At 44.6% G+C, this 25,218-nt stretch overlaps 1 non-coding gene across 1 annotated transcript; it reads left to right on the forward strand.

Moving 5' to 3' along the window:
• Nucleotides 1-3,075: 3,075 nt before the first annotated feature.
• LOC134929796 (5S ribosomal RNA) lies at nt 3,076-3,194 on the forward strand. The gene has a single exon (XR_010178637.1). It is a non-coding gene; the product is annotated as a 5S ribosomal RNA (ribosomal RNA).
• Nucleotides 3,195-25,218: the final 22,024 nt, after the last annotated feature.

Genomic DNA, 25,218 nt, shown 5'->3' on the forward strand with positions numbered 1-25,218 from the left:
ACACTGCCGGGACCTTTGGGTGAGGGACCTCATTTCCCAGGGATATCGGCTGTAATTTCAAGCACTTCCTGCTCACAGATTTTTCAAATCAAGTTTATCAGGTTCACTGCAGCAAAAGTTACCTTGCAAGAGGCTATTCCAAAGCTTTTGCGGACAGGGGTGGTGGTTCCAGTACCTCCTACGTTACAGAGGGGTTTTTACTCCAGTATTTTTGTTGTTCCAAAACCAGATGGTTCGGTGCGACCCATCTTGAACCTGAAGTCTCTAGACCCATATCTGCGGGTGTTCAAATTCAAGATGGAATCCCTGCGGGCAGTGGTGTCTGGTCTGGAGGAGGGGGAATTCCTGGTATCTCTAGATGTCAAGGATGCTTACCTACACATTCCCATGTGGCCACCTCATCAGGCTTACCTCAGGTTCGCTATATTGGATGACCATTTCCAGTTTCAGACCTTACCCTTTGGCCTATCCACAGTGTGATGTTACTGTATTAGAATGCTTAATATTTGTAGACACTCCCTTACTAATATGTGTAAGCCTGAATCTTCAGTGATGGTCCCTAGGACCAGGGGGATGCTGGGAAGTGGGTGGTCCAGTGTGCAGTGTGTCTGGAGTTGGTGATGGAATAAAACAGCACATCAGTGAACTCACATGTCTCTGTGTCCTTATGACTGGATTTCCAAACATATGAACAAAACATGGTGTCAGAAGAAGTTTAACTTGGACTGCTAGTGCTCTCAGAGTGTGAAAGAATCCTGCAGCAGTCTGTAAGGCTGTGATACTTAGTGTCTGCAAAGCCTGCCGTGTGCTCCTATCTTCAAACAGTGAGTAACCATGGATAAACTAGCTCCTCCAACCGGCATGCTGATGTCTGGTAACTTGTCTGAAAACTGGAAAAGATTTAAGCAAAGGATTAATATATATCTTGCTGCATGTGGAGCTGATACAGAGGCTGACAATACTAAGGCACCCATTTTCCTAAATGTGATAGGAGAGGATGTGCTGGACATTTATAATAGTTTTCAGTTTGATGAGGGGCAGAATATGGTGCTATCTTCTATAATGCAAAAGTTTGAAGATTACTTTGTGCCAAGCAAAAATGTGACATATGAAAGATATGTTTTTCACATGTGATCAGAAGTCTGGAGATGGATTTAATCAGTATGTTACAGAGCTGCAATCACTCAGTAAAACCTGTGAGTTTGGTGATTTAGTTTGGTGAGAGAGCAAGACCTAACACTAGATAAGGCAGTGACTATGTGCAGATCTGGAGAAATAACCAGATTTCTCCTTCATCCACTAGGGGCCACTGGAGTGTAGTTACAATGGGGAGATAGTAGGTGGTATTGGTAGCTGGCACTTTAAAAATTCTCACACTGTGGCTAGCTCCTCCCCTACTATCTCCCCTCCAAGCCAGTCTTAGTTAAGTGCCCGAGGTAGCTGGTTCACTTGGGTTTAGCTGAAGAATTTTCTTCTTTTTTCTTTATTATTTTATTTTTCTTACACACACTCACAGACTGGCAGCTCTGCCACTGCCAGTCTGCACCGTGGGAGCTGCCGGCGGGGTCCCATCGCAGCTGCGTGCGGCTAGGGATGGGCCCCGGCTGAGGGAGACACTGAGCTCTCCTGAGTTGGCGGACACCGCTGCGTGCGGCGCGTGTCGCGGCCACTCCATCCAGCAGAAGATTCCGGCAGCATGGCAGCGGTGAGTATCAAAAAATGGTCGGACACCGCTGCGTGCGGCTTGTGTCGGGACCACCCCACCACAGAAGATTCCGGCTGGACGCCGCTGCGTGCGGCGTGTGTCGGGGCCGATCCACCAAGAACACAGTGGTGAGTGAAGTATACTTTATTTGTGGTGGCTATGTATGTTTTTAGAGCAATGCACTGTTTATTGTTGTACAACCCACTCCAGAAGGGCTCTCTGGGGCTGTAATGTACTTTATTGTATCCTTACCTGTCCTCCTCATGGAGAAACAGACAGGATGATTGGGGGAGGCTGAGTATGTGTTTATACAACCCTGACTGAAAAACGGGTGTGTGTCATTCTGATAACCCTCTGCTCCCCCAGCTCCCCGCACCCCCCGCACAGATCCCCACTCAGCGCGACTCACAGAGCCGGCACAGGGATCCCGCTCGAGCGCAAAGCAATGTTTAAATTTGGCGCCTTGTACGGAGGGGGCGGAGCTAAGTCCCGCTCTGTAGAGCGAGCTCAGCGCTCCCTGCTCCCAGGCGGCGACTCGCGCTCTGTTCAGCGCAACACTCCCCGGCGGCGGCTAGCAGATACAGGGCTCTACTAGCGCTGTATAGCGGGCTCAGCGCTCCCCGGCGGTGACTCGCAGGCCCAGCGGAGGGTACAGCTCGCTTCCCGCTTAGTTTTGCAATAAGGCGCCATAGCCGGGGGGCGGAGCTAACTCCTGCTCTGTACAGCGGGCTCAGCATTCTCCGCTCCCCGGCCACTGTTATAGTGTAATAGGCATTTATGTGAGTTTAATGCACATGGTGCTGAGGAGAATGTGATATAGTCAGAGTGGCTCAGCACTAATCCAGTTATCCACTATATAGATTTTATCGCATAGCCCAGAGGAGTTTCACTCTGGCGGCCATTTCCTCCCTGCACAGACCTGGCTTCATATTTGCAGTGTCTCCTATAGCCCAGTGGGCTAATCTTGCATACTCAGAGACAAATACAAATAAAGTCCCAGGTATATTAACAGTTAACCTGCTTTACTCAGCGGGCTCCCAGGTCTCCCCGTCGCTAGGCAACAGCTCTGGGATTTGTAACTTTTCGATACTTCAGGCTGCTGAAATATAGATACATTCCTCCTGCAGTAGAGTCCTCTACCCAGCATTTTCCTACTTGCAAATCAGGGAACCTGCTCTATTACAGTAGCTGGGACTCAGCTCAATAATAATTAAAAGGATCTACTGTGCAGTATTTATTTACCTACGGTGTGTGTGTATATATACATATATAGTTATGTTTGTGCATGTATATATATAGATATATATATTTAAGTGCGTGTAGGTATGTATATAGATAAATCCATAAAATACCAGATATAGGGGATAAAAGCCTACGGCCACACCACCCTGAACACGCCCGATCTCGTCTGATCTCGGAAACTAAGCAGGGTCAGGCCCGGTTAGTACTTGGATGGGAGACCGCCTGGGAATACCAGGTGCTGTAGGCTACTTCCGCAATGTTTTCTAAAAACAACATCTTGCACATAACATTTTCCCCCATCTTTCTCACAGGCTGGTCACCATTTTGAAAAGCCAGCGGAACCTCAGAGAAACATCTGGTGCACCTTAATTAGCGGTACACTAAATACAGGGCGGGGTGTTGCCTTCCCTTTATTATTCCTTGTTGTCACTAGTTACTAATGCTATTTGTAATTGTGGAATGCGTGTAAGGCATCAGACAAATAGCGCTGCGGCTCAGTACGCTAGTAGCGGGTATCTGAACAGGGGTTTGAATCCAAACAAAACTTTAAGGAGAACTCCTATAGCCTAGGGCTAAGACTCCTGTCCCACAGCGCAGCGTTGCTGGTTCAGGTCTCCGCTGCTCCAGAAAGTTTATTTTAATCGTATCGGTCACTACACATTATAGTGCACACCTTACGTAGGGCTCTGTTTATTTAACCCACCTTTTCTCCTTTCGTTTGTCTCTCCTGGGATAGTCGAAGAATTCCCTCTTAGGTGTGAAGTATGCGGCGGAGCCATCTGCTTCGCCCTCCACGCACCTGCACACCCCTGTTTGATCAATGATGCAGGTAATGTCACTATTAACCAGACAATAACTCATCAGGTAAGCCCTTGGACTTTGGTTTCCAAGGTCACAGGATCAAATCACAGCGGGACCAAACACACCTTTCCAAAAAGAAACTTTGCTAACATTCCATGCATTACTGATGTCTGTTTTCTGTGGATCTGAACCAGTGTCTCAGAATATACAGGTACATAATACAGCAGTTCATCTGATACTGCAGGTAAAGGAGGAGGACACGTCAAGTCCATCAGGGTTCCACGCCATTGACGAAAATGACAGCGACTGGTTCAGTTTCGGATGAGCTGGGCAGGCTCCGGTAGGCGGCCGACAGACACCCGAATACACAATATCAGGTATCAAACAAGGTTTGTTTTCCTATCTTTTCCCCGCAGATGGCAGGAGATGGTATCAGAACCTCTCTAGGGTATACACCTCGGTGTATCGCCGGTCCATCAAGCCGCCGTTTTCCTGAGGCAACCTTGCTCAGGGATCCATCGACATATGCGGCAGCATGGTTCTACCGTATCCGGAGCAGGTAGGTTGGGGAACAATTGTCCTCTAGGTTACAGGATGCTTCGCATCAGGATCAATTGATACTTTGATACAGGTCAGAATCACGATTCTGCTTTATGTTCCTTGGAGGTCTCCATGTCTACAGACTCGGACCCTGCATCTTCGCTTGGGCTGTCTTAACCCGACGACCTCTGGGGCTGCGACAGTGACAAGTAAACATGAAATCCTACGGGGCAGATGGTTCTGGGGAAGGAACTTTCTGCAGGATTTCTTGAACCAATGGAGGTAGGTCCACTTTGATTTCTCCTACTACTGCCCCAGCTCCAAGACAGACCTTTACTGGTCTTCCCTTTAGATTTTTTCGTGCCCTTTCAGGTTTTTGACTCCACACGGGTGATATCTTCGTCGCCAGGGGTTCTCAGGGTAAAAAGGCTGAAGCAGAGGTTCAACATCCTCAGTCCAGTCTGATTTTATGTCATCCTATACACCCATTACACCTGCAGGGTCCCAGGGTAGGCGCAGGTCGATGGGAGAAGGCTTGGGCGGTTACAACCGTCTCAGGAGTCCCTCGGCATAGGTCGGCTGATTTACGTTGACAAGAGAGTCATACTGCAGGCTGCGCTCCATAGGTTTCTAACCGCAAAGGGTGTTGATCCCTGTTTTTCACATATCATTTGAATTAGGACAGTTCTCAGGCCTTTGTTTTCTTTTCACGTTCCGAAGCCAAGTGGCTCGGACAGGCCTATTCTGGCCTTACAATCCTTTTAGTCTGTGATTGCTAGTTTAAACAAGAAAGGGAGTTTTATGTGTCCCTTGTCTTCAGAGATGCCTGTTTACTGATTTCCGTTGGACAGGCTTTTCTCAGATTCCCCCTTAACAGGATTCTCATTTTCACTGTAAGTCCTTTACTCTTCTCTCTTCCGCTCCCACAGAGTTTAGGAAGATAACAGAATAACTCTTTTTCAAGGGCAGTGGGTGACGTTGGTTCCCTAATGGGACAATTTACTGCTACTATCCCACTCTGTACATTAGGTGGCTTCTGAATATCCGGAGGATCCACGAGCTTCTGATTCGACACAGATCCAATTTATGCTCCGCATAGACGTTTCTCAACACGGTCCGTCAGAGGTTTTTTTTCATTCCTCGGCACCTGAGACTCTATTTCTTCAGTCAAGTTGCGACGTAATGAGTGGTCGCCTCCATTCCTCTCGGAACGGGGGACAACAATCTTGTTTCCAGATCAAGCCACCAGGTCAGACTCCTGGGTGAGGGAACATGCCCCGGAGTTTTGTCAGCTGGTCCGCTGTGGGCGGAGATTTCGGATCGACCTCAGGGCGTTCTGACTGACTCTTTAACCCTTTATTACTCTCGGACGGCAGTAGCCGTGGAGGCCCTCAGGGCTCCGGGGAGTTTTCTGGTTATTCTATCCTGCCTCCTTTTCTATTTCTACTTCATGTTCAGTAACACAGGAGGGGATTATGCGTGCTAGTCCTCTCGGTGGCGCTGGTTGGGCCACGCATGACTTGAAGATACAGATACGCCTGTTGTCAGTAGAGGAGCCTTGGCTACTACCTCGACTGGACTGTCTACTTCAACAGGCTCCTTTTTTCTCCTTGTTCAATTTTACACTGGTTTCGGTTACCCGTGTGACTGTTCACGAGACCTCAGAAGGGAGGAGTTCCCTAGTTCGGTTAGGCCTACTGGGCTCCGATTTCAGAAGTCTATTACCTCTTCTCGCTTTTGCCACTTTGGGAAAACTTTATGGAACATAATGAAGATAAAAGGGGTTTTTTCCCCCTTCTTCCAGTTACCATTCATCTTTGGTTTCTCTGGGAGGTTTTTTGCTCCGCTGCGCTTCAAACCACACTGACCGGAATTTTAGGTCTCTGCCTTTTTCGCTTTTCTTCCAAATGAGATTAGCCTAGCGGCCGTAAGTTCGGCCTCTTGTTCAGGGAGTACTCTATTGGCAACTCCCCGGGCTGTGCTTCGGCCTCAGCGGTCGTTTCTTCCAGAGGGGAGGTCCATTTTTCATATAAATCTGACACTAGTGGTTTTCAATCCTCTCTGAATGTTGTCAGGGCTCGTCAACTCTCTCTACAGAGGTCTCAGGCTATTCGATGAAGTGTTTTTTCTTCTTTGCTCTGGACGATGCTCCCGTACTAAATAGCCGGGGCCCCAGCATATGCTGGACAGTTGGATACATCTGATCATCAGACAGTCTTCTTGGCGGTTACTAGGGAACCTCCGTTTTCCATTTCAGCGCGCTTTACGCGCATTGTAAGACCTTCGTGGGCAGCCGCCCGCGGGGTCTCCATGAATATTTTGTCGGGCGGCTACTTGGTCAAACCGACATTCGTTTTGTCAAATTCTACAAGTTTGACACTTTTACGGCCTCTGCATCACTGTTTGGCCGAGCAGTTTTTACAGGACTCTCAGCGCTTTCCCACCCGTTTTTTGGGAGCTCTGGGACATCCCCATTGTAACTACACTCCAGTGGCCCCTAGTGGATGAAGGAGAAATCAGGATTTTGGTACTTACCGATAAATCCCTTTCTCCGATTCCACAGGGGCCACTGGACGCCCGCCCAGCGCTGTTTCTCCTGATTTTTGTTTGATTAACGATTGCAGATCACCATATGACTGCTTGTTGGGTTCAGGCTAGCCTGGTTTTTTGTCAGGTTCTGTTCCAGGTTTAGTTTGTGTTCGCCTGGTTTACAGGGCGTCGTTAACCTCCTCTACCTTACGGTTTGTTTATTACAGCTCTCCTCGGGCACAGTTTAACGTAGACTGGCTTGGAGGGGAGATAGTAGGGGAGGAGCTAGCCACAGTGTGAGAATTTTTAAAGTGCCAGCTACCAATACCACCTACTATCTCCCCATTGTAACTACACTCCAGTGGCCCCTGTGGAATCGGAGAAAGGGATTTATCGGTAAGTACCAAAATCCTGATTTCAAGCCAAAACGTTACACAAGGAAGTTGATGCTGCTGTACATGTAGTGCAGAAAACAGAGCCAAGCAAACCTCCATTCTCAAGAATGAAGCAGTCTAAGCTACAGTCTAATAAGGAAATTTGTAGTAGATGTGGAAATGCTCACAAATCCTAAAATGTGCCCTGCTTATGGTAAAACCTACATGAAATGTGGTAGACTTAATCACTTTGCCAAATGCTGTAAAATTAAAAGTGAAACAACCAATGTGCATGCTGTTAAACAGAGGAGTTCTTTGTGGATTGCATTGAACTTTGCAGTGCAGATAAGAAAGAATGGATTGTCCCTTTAACTGTGAACGAGATTGTCATTACCTTTAAGCTTGATACTGGCGTGCAGGTGAATTTAATATCGTTTCAAGACTATAATACTTTTAGAGTAAAACCTAAAATTCATGGAGCGAAAGTGAAAGTAACAGGGTACACTGGGGAGGAAATTCCTGTGAAAGGTACATGCTTAGTGACACTGAAATATAAGGGACAACAGTTTAAAACATCTCTACTGATTGTGGATAAAAATGTGCAACCGATTCTAGGATTAAATTCCTGTGAGAAACTAAGCTTGCTAAAGAAAGTTTTTATGGTGACATCACAAGTAGAAGATGACTGCAAATCGATGTTTACAGAATACAGAGACTTGTTTGAAGGTCTAGGTTGCTTGCCTGGAGAGCATAAAATAAATATAGACACGCAAGTTTCTTCAGTGATTTATACCCTTGTAGAAAAGTGCAGTTTGCGCTGAGAGAAAAACTGAAACAAGAGTTAAATCGCATGGAAGCCTTGGGTGTGATACAGAAAGTTGATGAGCCTACTGAATGGGTAAGCTCCTTAGTAATTGTTGAAGAGAAAAATGGACAACTCAGAATATGTCTAGACCCCAGAGATTTAAATAAAGCTATTAAACGAGAACATTTCAAACTACCAACTACTGTAGAGATTAAATCATGTCGCAATTTGCGGGAGCAAAATGGTTCAGTAAATTGGACGCATCTTCAGGATTCTGGCAAATGAAGCTAGATGAGGCCAGCTCAAAGCTTTGTACATTTAATATACCAGAAGGTCGATACAGATTTCTTCGACTACCATATGGAATTTTGTCTGCTCCAGAAGTATATCACAAAAACATACACATGATTTTTTAACATATTCCAGGTGTTGAAACAATGATGGATGACATTATTGTCTGGGGATCTACAAAGGATGAACATGATTCTAGATTGAGACAAGTAATGGAACTTGTCAAGAAAGTGAATCTAAAGCTAAACAAGGACAAATGTGAATTTGGCGTGAATACACTTACCTTTATGGGCGACGTCGTCTCGGATCAAGGTGTAAAACCAGACCCAAGGAAAATATCAGCCATAGTGAACATGGAACGTCCTAACAACAAAGACGACGTCAGAAGATTCCTAGGAATGATTACTTACTTAGGAAAGTTTATTTCTCAACTCTCTGAATGAACAGCCTCTCTTAGATGGTTGTTGGACAAAGATAATGAGTGGATGTGGTCACATGAACAAGAAGAAAGTTGGCAAAACTTGAAACAGATCATTACAGAGCAACCAGTGCTAAAATTCTTTGATCCTCCGAAAAGAATAAGAATTTCAGCAGGTGCTTCGCAATTTGGCCTAGGCTCAGTGTTGTTAAAAGAACATGAGGATACATGGCAACCAGTAATCTATGCATCAAGAGCACTGACAAGTGCTGAAACAAGGTATGCTCAGATAGAAAAAGAACTTCTAGCGATCACATATGCATGTGAGCGATTTCATCAATTTGTGTATGATCAAACATTTACAGTGGAAACTGACCACAAGCCATTGGTAGCTATCATGACTAAATCATTACATGACTGTCCTATGAGAATTCAACAAATGATTATTAGACTACAGAAATATGATGTACACTTGCTGTACTGTCCCGGTAAATACATGTACATTGCTGATACACTTTCTCGTGCTGTGGACAAAAGTGAAGGTTCCAAAAGTCTGATGGATGAAGAGATAGAAGCCTATGTTAATTTGATCGTAGCTTCTCTACCAGTGTCTCTTGCAAGACAAGAACAGATTAGGAAAGAAACTGAGACAGATGACACAATGAAAGTATTGAAAGATATCATTCTGAAAGGTTGGCCAGTAGAAAAAAATGCGTGCCCGCTGTCTATTCATGATTATTGGATGTACTGTAGTGACCTTACAGTTGTCGATGGTATTATTTACAAAGGCAATAGGTTTGTCATACCTGCATGACTAAGAAAAACTATGCAGTGCAAGATACATGAAGGCCACTTAGGAGAAGAAAAATGTAAGCGGAGAGCGCGTGAAGTTATGTATTGGCCAAGAATGAACCAAGACATAGCACAGAGTACAGCTACATGTGAATTATGTCTTATGTATTGACCGAAACAACAAGTCAAGCCACTGAGTCCTCATGCAGTGCCAGAGAGACCGTACCAGAAAGTTGGAGCAGATTTGTTTGATTGTAATGGGAAAACGTACATTGTCGTGACTGATTATTACTCTAACTACCCTGAGGTGAAGACACTATATACAACTACTAGTAAAGCCATAATCAATTGCATAAAGTCAATCTTTGCAAGGCATGGTATTCCTATGGAAGTGTTCACTGACAATGGTCCTCAGTTTTCCAGTGCTGAATTTAGACAATTTGCTGATGTCGAAGTAAAAAAAAATATTACATAAAGAGAACATACAAACTACACACATATAAGTCGCTATACTTGCAAATACGCGCAGCGAGCACAGCAATATATGGTAACACGTGCATTTACATGGACATGCCACAGAGATGGATTCAACACTTATTTCATGCAGTACATAATTGTGGTGGTATCAAGCGCCAGACATCATGATGATTTAGAATTGTATATGATGGAGTGGTGTCATGTATGTGTATTATTTGAACGAAATCACATACACCTGTCATATTTACTATTAAAACAACCAGCTTAATGTGTAGATTAATTTGATACTTGTTATTAAGTTGTAGGACATTGCAGCGGATAATTATGATTGAATGTATAAAAGCTAAAATCACTTTTATTAGAACAATAGATATTCCAAACAGGAAACTCAGGCCAGCCCTTTGGATGTCTTCAAGGCTGAATCTGATTACCATATACAAAGGAACTGGTGACTCATCGTGAGTCCCCTCCCCCAGAAACTGGATAACACATAAGCTGACCACACAGGAGTTCACTTACTTGCTGTTTGGTCTCAGAGGAAGATGAAGTCTCAGCAGTATTTTACAGAGAGAGAGAGAGAGTGATATGGAGGGACAAATTTATATGAGAAAGATATGGTATTGTATCGCTGGCATTTAACTGTAACTACATATAACTGTATGTAATAGTATGTTCTAACTGCTTACTGTGTGAGTGTAACCATGTAACTATAGGTATACTGTACTTTGTAATATATATTGAATCCATATCCTTTTTAATAACAAATATATACATCAATGAGCTTTGTAACTCAGATAATGTGTGGGTGTATTGTTTTCGCTTATGAGATACAGTGTTTTGCGATGTACAGCGCACTTTTATTGTATATGGTAATAAGATACGCCTGGCGTCTGCAATATATATTAGAGCGGGCATTTTAAATATTTGTGAGAAATCAATTTGGCATTCTTAGATGGGGGCTCTTACGGGATATCAGGGTCTTAATGATGCACTGTACATTACAAACGCAGCTGTAATTGACCAGCTCCAATAGACACATTGCAAAGCTGATGAAAATAACATCCACGTTAATGTATTGTTGTGTTATCAGTAAGCCAATGATATGAAATTCAAGGGACAATGCATTTCTCATAGTATTTAAGATGCTAAAATGTATTGTGTTTGATTCAGATTGGATTGCTTATCTGTTAAGTAGGGTTAAAAATACATTTAAAAGTTGCTGCATAGCCTTGATATAGTTTTTATTTTTAACTCAGGCCTAAAATAACTTCTGTTGCTTGTATGATGTGTGATTTCTTTGTGACAAAGGAAGCAGCATGGTCTGTCCTCCATTTTGGACTAACCACATGGCCTGTCCACCATTTTGTGTAACCCTCATGGATGTGGAAGGGGGAGGAGCAGCGGCCATTTTGGGAAGGTCATTTTCTAAATGGCTAATTTTCACTGCTCAGAATAATCAGCTTTCCTTGGTCACATCAAACACCATTTATGAGTTACCAATGCATTTATTTAACCCATGCCATAGTCAATTACAAATAGTTTCAGCTGGGCCTAGTGAGAGTTAATAGATGAATACTTAGTGTAAGAATTACACACAGATATAAAAACAGTTTTTTTTCTTTTACCTCTATGATTCAGTTAACTTCGCTTGCTAGTTTAGGATAGCCATTGAAATGTTAATTAACCTGTCCCACTACCCTCTTGAACAGGCATATGAACCTCTGTTGATATGCAAATTAGAGACTTTAAAGGAAATGCATTCATTCAGTAGGTGTGTACTGTGTAGGGTTCTATGAGAGTCAAGTGATATATTTTATATAAATATATATTATATATAATATTATTATAATTATGTGTATATTTATATCAGTGTATGTTCTGCAAGATAGCTATCCAATCTGAATCATATCATTTAAATGATTGATTATTGCTAGAGTCATTATAGATCTGTGTGAAATAGGATACATTTGTTGCTATATAGTTAAAACTAAAATAAATGTTTATGGAAGTAAGCGTATAGACACAAATGCAGGTCTGCATAAAAGTTTATACAGAACAAGTTGTGTCTAGTGGGCAATAGTAGTTAGCATTGCTCACATTTATAGAAGCTGTGTGATTTGATTTATTATATTATTATAGCGCAACTGGATACCCCTTTATGAGCTTTTGCGTAAAATCGCGGTATCATTAGCGCTGTATAGAGCATACGTAAGTGTGATTTGTGTATAAGTGTATAGGGAGTTTTTGCTGGTCTCTCTCAGGAAAATCTCCAACGGCGGATATTTACTGGAAAGGGTAAGTCACTCCCAACACTTCCAGTAAATAGAAACTAGATAGGGCCTAACTGGGTACGCGGTGTTCATTATTGGAGTGAGTCGTGGTATTTAGCGGAGATGGAGCGAGTGAAAGCGCTAGGTGTCTTTCACCGTCTATCTGCGGTGTGCATTGGGGATTGCGTTTGTTGCCAAAAAGTCCGCAATGGGATCCAATTGCACAAGCAGTGGGCGTTTGGTAGCTAGAGTTCAGGCTAAAAAGGTGCGACCAAGAGAGTCAGCAAGGTTTATTAGGTGTGAACAATATGGTTCACACACGGAGGCTTTTTGCAATGAATGGGTGTGTATGACTGACAAAGATAGGGTACCATTCCCTAGGGTGGGCAGCTTTGAACCAGAGGTATTGCAGAACTTAAGGATAAGAATATGTCTGATAAAATCCCGAAAACAAAGGGTCAGACATACAAATTGTTTAAACCTGTGGCAGCAAGAGGGGTTGGTGAGTTTGATCCTAAGGTATTGCAGGTGGTATATTTAACCAAAGTCATATAAGACAAGAATGGAAATATAAGAACTGTTTGAACTTGTAGCAACAATAAATAAGTAGGAAAAAAAAAGAGAATGCAAGTACACCGCCTTATGTAGATGTGGAAGCAGTTACGGCCAGCATACAAACTATAGAAAATAATAAAAATATGAAAAAATATGACTGTAACCTATATATGTACTAATGAATGTTGAAGTTTTATTTAGGAGGAGAAGGTGACCTGATCGTTTTTAGCCATTTCTCATGTGCCCAGAGGAGTATCCAACCGGTAAAAGAAGAGCAGTAGCCTGTGGGGGAAGTGGCTGAGACCAATGGAACAGGTAAGTATGGTATCATTTGTGTACATATATAGTAAAACCCAAAAGGAAAACAAAAAAAATCAAGAAAGTAACGTCAGAAATGGAGAAAACAAAAAAACAACCTGTCTGCACATTAGTATTTGCCAGTAGGAAAGCGGACAGAGACAAGGTAACCCCAGGGTATTTCTTTCAGTTACCATATAAGAAGTATTCATTCCTAGTAATGCCCCTAGTAAAGATGAGCTTGGAAATGTTTGTTGAACCATGTACAGACCCTTAGTACGGGATGAGAAGGATTGAATGAAATACTTTGCATGACCTAGAAGCTTGTTAATTTTTTTTTTTTTTTTTTTGTCTCTTGCAGAAATAGAAAAACTCTGGATAAGATCACTGGTAAACACTAATTTGGCAAATGGGAGGTGGAAATGGAAAGGTCACAGTAGCTAATCTTAGATAGTGTGCTATTGAACATCACAAAAATAGTGTTATGCGCACAGAACAACAGGTGGAGAAGTTGAGGATGGTAAGTATACTGGCACATACAGGAAAGATCCATCAGTCCAAACCCCAGATCCCTAATGGTCAATAATATGTTACACTTGTAGGAAGGAAGGGCATTTTGCCAGAGATTGTAGGAGTAGTAGGACACATAGTCAATATAGATCCCCTAGACAGAAAACACAAGCCACATTATTAAACACATAGACGGGACCAAGGGACATATAGTAAGGAATCATAAGCCATATAGAAAACACAGATTTGGCTAATGGGAAAAACAGAATAAATGCAACTTACTAATGTTACATTCTACTGTTCTAGATGCATGTCCATCACAGGTAGAGGAAATTATCTCACAGATACCAGGTTCCCTATGAATTTAGGATGGACAGGACACTGGATTGATGGCTGGGATAGTCTCAGTAGAGATAAGACACACAGAATTTTTTTTTAAGGGGAGTAGACCAAGTAGAGAATCACTTCCCCATAGTGCCCAATCCAGTTGTCAATTTTTTATAAAATCTTCTCCACCTCTACAAACTCATCTGTCACCAAGCTCTATTCTGTTTCTCTACAGTTTTCCTCTTCATCTTTTGCGTTCACACAGGGTGGTACAATACATGGAACCAAGTACAGTTCAAACTCCACATGCCTAGGTCCTTCAGAGTTCTGCCCAAACCCAGTATATCTCAACAGCATGATGACACCAGTATTACTGCAGTGTGCCTTGTCATGCACAAAGGGTGGAGAATGGGAATACTGGTGGAGGGAAATTTTGTATAGACACTGATATGCCTGTTGGTGAATGGCAAACCTGACATTTTCTTCTTCTTTCTCTCCTCTAGAGATGTTTTTTTTTTTTTGAGTTATGCTCATGGTACTCTACATTGCAAACACACAATAGAAATTTAAGATACAAAAAATGTGTGTTCCCTGCAGGAAGAGGCAGTCTGGAGGACAAAGGGGTATGGCCAGGAGACCTCAGGACTGTGGGCAGGTGGACACGGTAAGCCAGTAGCCCCCAGAGCACACCTTCCAAGTCTAGCTGAGGTGGCACACGGTCTGACTCATCTAGGCAAAGAGGGTAGGTGCAGGCTGATGAGAGCCTACTGGTGTGCGCCAGGATTCTATTCTCATGCAGGTAAGAGAGCAATGACCTGTCTTACTTGCTTGAGGAAGAATATTGGTAAAGCAATACCAACAGAGCCATCCCATATCCCGCCTGCAGACGGATCTTTTCAGGAAATACAAATCGACTTCGTACAGTTAACACCCTTTAGGAATTATTGTTATGTATTGGTGTGCACTGATGTTTTCTCAAACTGGGTAGAGGCATTTCCTGCCGCCACGGATACTGCTTTGTTTACCGCAAAGAAAAATTGCACAGAAATTTGTGTGTAGATAATGGTACCCCTAGAAGTAGGAGCAAAGCCTGAAATTGTACTATTGTGATCATAGATACTGCCACTAGTACTAGTATTATGTAGCTTCGGAATCACTCCCAGATCTTCAATTAACGAATCACCCTCTTCGAAATTTGTTTTTGTTTTAATTTTGGTATTTGTGTCTTTTTGGTTGTTTTTGGAAGACAACCTCATGTCATGATTGATCCGCACAATAAGCAGAAATACGCCAATGAGGTGACAGTACAGTACCTTGTTGAGATGAGCCAGCATTTGAGAACTTGACAAAGAACTTGAAACTGTTGATTGCTGGTATGCCAAATGCTAACTGTCTTGATTATGAACCAAGAGACTGTGTGATTGTTCTTACGCTCAGGTTGCTTAATAGACAGGTGGGAAGGACCATACCAAGATTTGTTGACAGCACTAAAGGTCACCGAAAGAGAGACTTTGGTCCACTCGTCCCACTGCAAGAAGGTCGCTGACCCGGAGTTATTGCTCACATTCATCGAGTTGTGAACTGTGTGCTTGAAGTGAACTGTGTGTTCCAAGTGAACTGTGTGTTCAAAGAGCAAGGTGGAGAGCAAAGTGAACTGTGTGTTCCAAGTGAACTGTGTTTTCAAAGAGCAAGTCAAAGAGATCGCAAAAGTATCACCAGAGACTCTGTTCTGTGAAGACTGAGAGGCGGCACTGTTGAACACTACCTGAGCGTACTAAAGGATTACAGAAAGACCAGTCATTGTAATTTATTTGTTATGAACAAGAGTTGTTTTGTTCTATTTCTCTTTTCTCTCTTTCCCGCTGACAAACATTTTCTTTCAGGATATTCTATTTTTGCGAGGTTTTTTTATGAGGAGACGAGTGTGGGACTGGAACTGGTTCTGTAGGAAGGAGTGATTTCCTTATAGGTATCACTGACCTGGTCGAAGGGTGTTGTGGACTCGGGGTTTCTTCCAGTGACTGGGAAGAGGAACCGCTACTGGGTCGCAATAGAGATAGCCGGATGTAGGTCTTCTTCATACAGGATGAAGACGGTAAGCAGGAAGCACGGAGGAATGATGAAGGTCTCCTGAAAAACAAGACTAGTAAAAGTGCTAAGTGCTGAGGTACAGAGGTGCTGGTATTATTGAGGTACTGAAGGCACTGAGGTGCTGAGACACCGAGGTGCTGAGGTTCTGGGGTACTAAGGTGCGGAGGCACCGAGGTGCTGAGGTTCTGTAGTGCTGAGGCACCGGAGTGCTGAGGTTCTGAGGCACTGAGGTGCCGAGGCACTGAGGTGCTGATGGCGCTCAGGCGCCTTGGTGGCACGGAGGTGCGTGATGGCGCTCGGGCGCTTGGAGGCACGAAGGTGCGAGATGGCGCTCAGGCGCTTGGAGGCACGGAGGTGCTTGATGGCGCTCGGGCGCCTTGGTGGCACGGAGGTGCGTGATGGCGCTCGGGCGCTTGGAGGCACGGAGGTGCGTGATGGCGCTCGGGCGCTTGGAGGCACGGAGGTGAGTGATGGCGCTCGGGCGCTTGGAGGCACGGAGGTGCTTGATGGCGCTCGGGCGCCTTGGAGGCATGGAGGTGCGTGATGGCGCTCGGGCGCTTGGAGGCACGGAGGTGCGTGATGGCGCTCGGGCGCTTGGAGGCACGGAGGTGCGTGATGGCGCTCTGGCGCTTGGAGGCACGAGGAAACACTGAGACACTGGAGACACTGGAATACTGGAAAGCACAGCGGAAACAGGAACAAGGGAGCTCTGGAGATCACTGCTTCTGACAAGCAGAATGATGATACACAGGCGCCGGCTCCCTGCTCGGCGTCTGGCTTTGAACCTCCCGCCTTAGTCTGATTGGCGGAGCGGGCAGATGACGTCAGCCCCGCTCCGCCTACCTAATCTAGAGCAGCATGGCGGTGCCCTCGCTCCGGGAGCCGCCGGAGAGACCCGCCGACCCGACGCCGGACCCCCGAAGGCCGCCGGAGGGGAGAGACGCCAGGCCATCCAGGACACCCGCAGAGGCAAGCGCGGCCGCCGCTGCCCGCGGGGTGTGACAGTACCCCCTCCTCCAGGAGTGGCCCCAGGACACTTTCCGGGTTTAGTTGGATGTCTGGAATGGAAGATTCGAACCAGTCGGGGAGCCATTACCTCAGTAGCATCGATCCAACTTCTCTCTTCAGGACCATAACCTTTCCACTCTACCAAGTACTGTAATTTTTTATGAAAATAACGAGAGTCAAGAATAGCTTTGATTTCAAATTCTGTCCCAGCTTCAGACACTGTAGTAGTTGGCCTAGGAGATGCTGAGTGGAACCGATTTAGAATGAGGGGGCGGATGAGAGAGACGTGGAAGGAGTTTGGAATTCGAAGGTGGGAAGGCAACTCCAATTTGCAAACGACCGGGTTCAAGACTTGCCGCACTGAGAAAGGACCAAAGAACCTTGGGGCAAATTTCATGGTGGGTACTTTCAAACGAAGATTGCGGGTAGAGAGCCATACCTTGTCACCAACCTTATATTGAGGAGCTGCTCGTCGTTTCCTATCCGCAAAGAATTTATAGCGACCAGAAACCCTCTTAAGATTGGCATGAACTCGGCTCCAAATTTGAGTGAAATGTCGGAGAGTTGAGGCTGCAGCAGGAACTTCTTCTGGAAGACAAATGGGCAACTCCGGAACTTGGGGATGAAATCCATAATTAATAAAGAATGGAGACTCACCAGTAAAAGAATGATAAAGATGGTTGTGGGCAAACTCAGCCCACGGCAACAACTCCACCCAGTTATCTTGAGAAGGGGAAAGGTAAATACGGAGAAAAGTCTCTAAATCCTGATTGACGCGTTCAGTTTGCCCATTAGTCTGTGGATGGTAAGCAGAAGAGAATTTGAGCTTAATTTGTAGAGTTGAACAGAGGGCTCTCCAGAATCTCGCTGTAAACTGTACTCCCCGATCTGAGACTATTTCCAGAGGTAACCCGTGCAGGCGGAAATGCTCTTGGATAAATAACAGGGCCAACTTGGAAGCGGAGGGTAATCTGGTCAACGGAATAAAATGTGCCATCTTAGAGAATCGGTCAATGATCACCCAAATGGTGTTATGACCCTTAGAGAGCAGTAATTCAGTAACAAAGTCCATCGAGATATGAGTCCAAGGCCTTTTAGGAATGGATAAAGGATGCAACAAACCGGCGGCAGACGTGGAGTTTTGTGCTGAGCACAATGAGGACACGAATTGACATACTCTTGAACATCTTTTTTCATAGTGTCCCACCAGTATGATCTTCGCAGAAATTCCCACATTTTCTGAACTCCCGGATGACCAGAAAACTTAGAAGTGTGTGCCCACTGCAACAGTTTCGGTCGAAATTTAACTGGTACCGACATTCTTCCAGGAGGAGGACCCAACCTAGTGGGAGCTGCAGAAATAGAGATGGGACTGAGGATTAATGCCTTCCCCATTGTATTCTCCTCATCGGAAGCCATCACTGAACGGGATAGGGCATCCGCCTTGGTATTTAGAGTTCCAGCCCGATACTTGATGATAAAGGAAAATCTGGTAAAGAAGAGCGCCCATCTTGCCTGACGGGGGTTCAAATATTGGGCCGTCTTTAGATACAGTAAATTCTTGTGGTCCGTAAAAATTGTAATTAAGTGTTTAGCACCCTCCAGAAGATACCTCCATTCTTCCAACGCAGATTTAATTGCCAGTAGCTCTTTGTCTCCGATGGTGTAATTTAGTTCAGCAGGGGAGAACTTGCGAGAATGAAACCCACACGGATGCAACTTCCCATCTGAGGCGTACTGCGAGAGTACAGCACCTATGCCTACCGTGGAAGCATCAACCTCCAAAAAGAATGGTTTTAGGAAATCTGGCTGCTGAAGTACGGGAGCAGATATAAAGGCGGTCTTCAACTGTTTGAACGCTGCTACTGCTTCAGAAGGCCAATTGCTTGGGTCAGCCCCTTTTTTAGTCAGAGCCGTAATAGGTGCCACGATGGTAGAGAAACCTCTTATAAATTTCCGATAATAATTTGCGAATCCTAGAAATCGTTGCACTGCTTTTAAGGAAAGAGGTTGAGTCCAATCCCGGATGGCCGAAAGTTTCTCCGGATCCATACGCAATTCAGTTCCAGAAATAATGTAGCCCAAAAATGAAATAGAAGGAACCTCAAAGGTGCACTTGGAGATCTTGCCATAAAGATGATTCTTGCGCAACCGAAGGAGTACTTCCTTAACCTGTAGTCGGTGCTCAGAAAGATTCTTTGAAAAAATCAAAATGTCATCCAAATAGACTACTACATTCAGATACAACATATCCCGAAAGACTTCATTAATGAATCCTTGAAAGACAGCGGGGGCGTTGCTGAGGCCAAATGGCATTACCAGGTACTCATAATGCCCGTCTCTCGTATTGAAAGCAGTCTTCCACTCATCTCCTTGACGAATACGTATCAAGTTGTATGCTCCTCTTAAGTCAAGCTTAGTAAATACTCGAGCTCCACGCACTCTATCGAAAAGCTCTGTGATGAGCGGCAGAGGATACTTGTTTTTAATGGTGACTTCATTTAAACCACGATAGTCAATGCATGGTCTCAGCCCTCCATCTTTTTTCTTTACAAAGAAGAAGCCAGCTCCCGCTGGAGAAGTGGAGGGACGGATGAAGCCCTTCTGCAAATTCGACTTGATGTACTCAGACATAGCTTGTGTCTCTGGAACCGACAAAGGATAAGTGCGACCTCGGGCGGTATTTTCCCAGGAATGAGCTCAATGGGACACTCCCAAGCCCTATGCGGAGGTAATTTATCAGCCGCCTGTTCCGTGAAGACATCCAAAAACTCTCGATAAGCCTCAGGCACTAACTCCACGTCCAACTTGGCCGATGCACGGAGTGGAACGACAGGAGTAAGACAATTCAATCGGCAGAAAGGACTCCAAGAAATTATTTGTGTCGACCCCCAGTCGACATGAGGGTTGTGTAGCCTGAGCCAGGGAAGACCCAAAACGAGATCATGAGACATTTCCTGAATAACTAGAAACTTCAGTTGTTCATGATGTAAAGCTCGCACTTGTAGCTGAATTGACTCAGACTGACTCGTAATCAAGGCGTTAGGAATTTGAACCCCGTTAATGGCTGTAATAGTAATAGGTCGCTCGACCAACTGTAATTTCAAACCCAAACTCTGGGCGCAGGAAAGAGAAATAAAATTCCCCGCAGCACCTGAATCCAAAAGAGCCATAACGGTCTTGACTCTTGTTTTAGTAGACAAAGATACTGAGAGTAAACAGTCCACTTCTGGAGAAGATTGAGAAACCACACCCAGCTTGACTTCCCCGGAACAGGCTAGGATTGCCCGTTTCCCGGGCGAGCTTTGCAAGACTTGAGGAAGTGATCCGCGGCTCCACAGTAGAGGCAAAGTTTGTTCTCACGCCGACGCTGTCGCTCCTCTGGAGACAGTCGAGACCGATTAATCTGCATGGGTTCGTCTGGAGCTGTCGTAACCGATGGTTTAGACGGAGGAGCCCGGAATCTGCACCGATCAGACCGAGAACGTTCGCCAACTCGTTCCTGCATGCGGAGATCCACTTTCACACAGAGCGAGATCAACTGTTCCAAAGAATCTGGCAAATCTCTTGTAATCAATTCGTCTTTAAGACGGTCGGACAGCCCGTTCCAGAAAGCGGCCCGTAAGGCATCATTATCCCAGCGCAATTCGGAAGCTATGGTCTGAAAATGAATCACATACTGACCCACTGAACGAGAGCCTTGTCGAACTCTGAGAAGATCTGAAGAGGCAGCGGCCGTTCTGCCAGGCTCATCAAAGATCCTGCGGAAAGATGAGATGAAATTAGTGTAGTTGGAAACCAAAGGATCAGATCGCTCCCATAAAGGAGACACCCATTCCAACGCTGAACCCTCAAGCAAGGAAATAATGTATGCTACTTTGGATCGATCCGTGGGAAAATTGTGTGCGAGGAGTTCAAACTGCACCTCGCACTGGTTGAGAAAACCACGGCAATTCTTCGGGTTGCCGTTGTATCGAGAGGGAGTGGGAAGCTGAAGGCGTGAACTGGTACCGGACACTGCGTGAGCATTAACAGGAACGACTACCGGAGTGGGTACTGGAGCTGGAACTGGAACTACTGAAGCCAGGGAAACCTGAATTTGATCCAACCTGCCGGATAGTTCTTGGAGATACCGCATCACCTGGTTTTGCGCCGCTTCCTGACTCTGAACACGGGAAACCAGATCTTGGATGGCACTTGCTTCTGGGTTCCGATTCCCCGGGTCCATGAGGCCTGTGTATACTATCACTGACCTGGTCGAAGGGTGTTGTGGACTCGGGGCTTCTTCCGGTGACTGGGAAGAGGAACCGCTACTGGGTCGCAATAGAGATGGCCGGATGTAGGTCTTCTTCATACAGGATGAAGACGGTAAGCAGGAAGCACGGAGGAATGATGAAGGTCTCCTGAAAAACAAGACTAGTAAAAGTGCTAAGTGCTGAGGTACAGAGGTGCTGGTATTATTGAGGTACTGAAGGCACTGAGGTGCTGAGACACCGAGGTACTGAGGTGCTGAGGTTCTGGGGTACTAAGGTGCGGAGGCACCGAGGTGCTGAGGTTCTGTAGTGCTGAGGCACCGGAGTGATGAGGTTCTGAGGCACTGAGGTACTGAGGTGCCGAGGCACTGAGGTGCTGATGGCGCTCAGGCGCCTTGGTGGCACGGAGGTGCGTGATGGCGCTCGGGCGCTTGGAGGCACGAAGGTGCGAGATGGCACTCGGGCGCTTGGAGGCACGGAGGTGCTTGATGGCGCTCGGGCGCCTTGGTGGCACGGAGGTGCGTGATGGCGCTCGGGCGCTTGGAGGCACGGAGGTGCTTGATGGCGCTCGGGCGCCTTGGAGGCACGGAGGTGCGTGATGGCGCTCGGGCGCTTGGAGGCACGGAGGTGCGTGATGGCGCTTGGAGGCACGGAGGTGCGTGATGGCGCTCGGGCGCTTGGAGGCACGAGGAAACACTGAGACACTGGAGACACTGGGGACACTGGAGACACAGGAGACACTGGAATACTGGAAAGCACAGTGGAAACAGGAACAAGGGAGCTCTGGAGATCACTGCTTCTGACAAGCAGAATGATGATACACAGGCGCCGGCTCCCTGCTCGGCGTCTGGCTTTGAACCTCCCGCCTTAGTCTGATTGGCGGAGCGGGCAGATGACGTCAGCCCCGCTCCGCCTACCTAATCTAGAGCAGCATGGCGGCGCCCTCGCTCCGGGAGCCGCCGGAGAGACCCGCCGACCCGATGCCGGACCCCCGAGGCCGCCGGAGGGGAGAGACGCCAGGCCATCCAGGACACCCGCAGAGGCAAGCGCGGCCGCCGCTGCCCGCGGGGTGTGACAATAGGATCCCAGGATTAACCGATCAGTTTGTTAAAATCAGAGAAAAATCAAAGGTCTAGTAGTTATGGAGTTCAGAGGTAATCAGAAAAAAATCAGACAATGGCTATTCACACATTGCAGATAAAGAGCTCATTAATATATGTGGAAGAAAGGTTTATGAGTGTCTCTCCCCGAACTCCGAAGGTTTATGTTATTTAGGAAGGAAACTACTTATAACCCTTTTTCAATTATTAAACAGACCTAGCATACGTTCCAGAAATGGAAACAATGTTCAGAAAATGATAGGAATATGTAGATCATGAAAATTTTATATGTCACTGTCACGATTTGTTTGTGTCTTCTTCATCTACCCAGCAGAACCTCAATCGAATCCAAACATCAGTGTACAAAGACGTAGGTACATGTATGTGTGAAATGTTCGTCGCAAATCAGACATTATAGGCCAAAGCACTGTGCCAGCATACTCTATAGGTTGAATGTAGTCCCATACCCAACCAGTGGTCCCGTGACCACCGAGTGCATATAGAGGATGTCTCGTCCTCCTCCCTGACTTCCCAAAATATAGTCAAGTGTCTGATTTGCGAAATGTATACATACTTGTGTCTAGGTCACCGATTATGGTATGAAATATTTTTTTTTAATTATGTTAATTATTGATGGCAGTTATTGTTTACTGCCAAAGTGTGGACTGTCGAAGTAAAAAAAAAATATTACATAAAGAGAACATACAAACTACACACATAAGTCGCTATACTTGCAAATACGCGCAGCGAGCACAGCAATATATGGTAACACGCGCATTTACACGGACATGCCACAGAGATGGATTCGACACTTATTTCATGCAGTACATAATTGTGTTGGTATCATGCGCCAGACATCATGATGATTTAAAATTGTATATGATGGAGTGGTGTCATGTATGTGTATTATTTGAACAAAACCAGATACACCTGTCATATTTACTATTAAAACAACCAGCTTAATGTGTAGATTAATTTGATACTTGTTATTAAGTTGTAGGACATTGCAGCGGATAATTATGATTGAATGTATAAAAGCTAAAATCACTTTTATTAGAACAATAGATATTCCAAACAGGAAACTCAGGCCAGCCCTTTGGATGTCTTCAAGGCTGAATATGATTACCATATACAAAGGAACTGGTGACTCATCGTGAGTCCCCTCCCCCAGAAACTAGATAACACATAAGCTGACCACACAGGAGTTCACTTACTTGCTGTTTGGTCTCAGAGGAAGATGAAGTCTCAGCAGTATTTTACAGAGAGAGAGAGTGATATAGAGGGACAAATTTATATGAGAAAGATATGGTATTGTATCGCTGGCATTTAACTGTAACTATATATAACTGTATGTAATAGTATGTTCTAACTGCTTACTGTGTGAGTGTAACCATGTAACTATAGGTATACTGTACTTTGTAATATATATTGAATCCATATCCTTTTTAATAACAAATATATACATCAATGAGCTTTGTAACTCAGATAATGTGTGGGTGTATTGTTTTCTCTTATGGGATACAGTGTTTTGCGATGTACAGCGCACTTTTATTGTATATGGCAATAAGATACGCCTGGCGTCTGCAATATATATTAGAGCGGGCATTTTAAATATTTGTGAGAAATCAATTTGGCATTCTTAGATGGGGGCTCTTACGGGATATCAGGGTCTTAATGATGCACTGTACATTACAAACGCAGCTGTAATTGACCAGCTCCAATGGACGCATTGCAAAGCTGATGAAAATAACATCCACGTTAATGTATTGTTGTGTTATCAGTAAGCCAATGATATGAAATTCAAGGGACAATGCATTTCTCATAATATTTAAGATGATAAAATGTATTGTTTGATTCAGATTGGATTGCTTATCTGTTAAGTAGGGTTAAAAGTACATTTAAAAGTTGCTGCATATCCTTGATATAGTTTTAATTTTTAACTCAGGCCTAAAATAACTTCTGGTGCTTGTATGATGTGTGATTTCTTTGTGACAAAGGAAGCAGCATGGTCTGTCCTCCATTTTGGACTAACCACATGGCCTGTCCACCATTTTGTGTAACCCTCATGGATGTGGAAGGGGGAGGATCAGCGGCCATTTTGGGAAGGTCATTTTCTAAATGGCTGATTTTAACTGCTCAGAATAATCAGCTTTCCTTGGTTACATCAAACACCATTTATGAGTTACCAATGCATTTATTTAACCCATGCCATAGTCAATTGCAAATAGTTTCAGCTGGGCCTAGTGAGAGTTAATAGATGAATACTTAGTGTAAGAATTACACACAGATATAAAAACAGTTTTTTTTTCTTTTACCTCTATGATTCAGTTAACTCTGCTTGCTAGTTTAGGATAGCCATTGAAATGTTAATTAACCTGTCCCACTACCCTCTTGAACAGGCATATGAAGTGAACCTCTGTTGATATGCAAATTAGAGACTTTAAAGGAAATGCATTCATTCAGTAGGTGTGTACTGTGTGGGGTTATATGAGAGTCAAGTGATATATATTATATAAATATATATTATATATAATATTATTATAATTATGTGTATATTTATATCAGTGTATGTTCTGCAAGATAGCTATCCAATCTGAATCATATCATTTAAATGATTGATTATTGCTAGAGTCATTATAGATCTGTGTGAAATAGGATACATTTGTTGCTATATAGTTAAAACTAAAATAAATGTTTAAGGAAGTAAGCGTATAGACACAAATGCAGGTCTGCATAAAAGTTTATACAGAACAAGTTGTGTCTAGTGGGCAATAGTAGTTAGCATTGCTCACATTTATAGAAGCTGTGTGATTTGATTTATTACAGATGCAGG

The sequence above is a fragment of the Pseudophryne corroboree genome, chromosome 5, assembly GCF_028390025.1.
Source record: "Pseudophryne corroboree isolate aPseCor3 chromosome 5, aPseCor3.hap2, whole genome shotgun sequence".
In the NCBI taxonomy this organism is placed as follows: Eukaryota; Metazoa; Chordata; class Amphibia; order Anura; family Myobatrachidae; genus Pseudophryne; species Pseudophryne corroboree.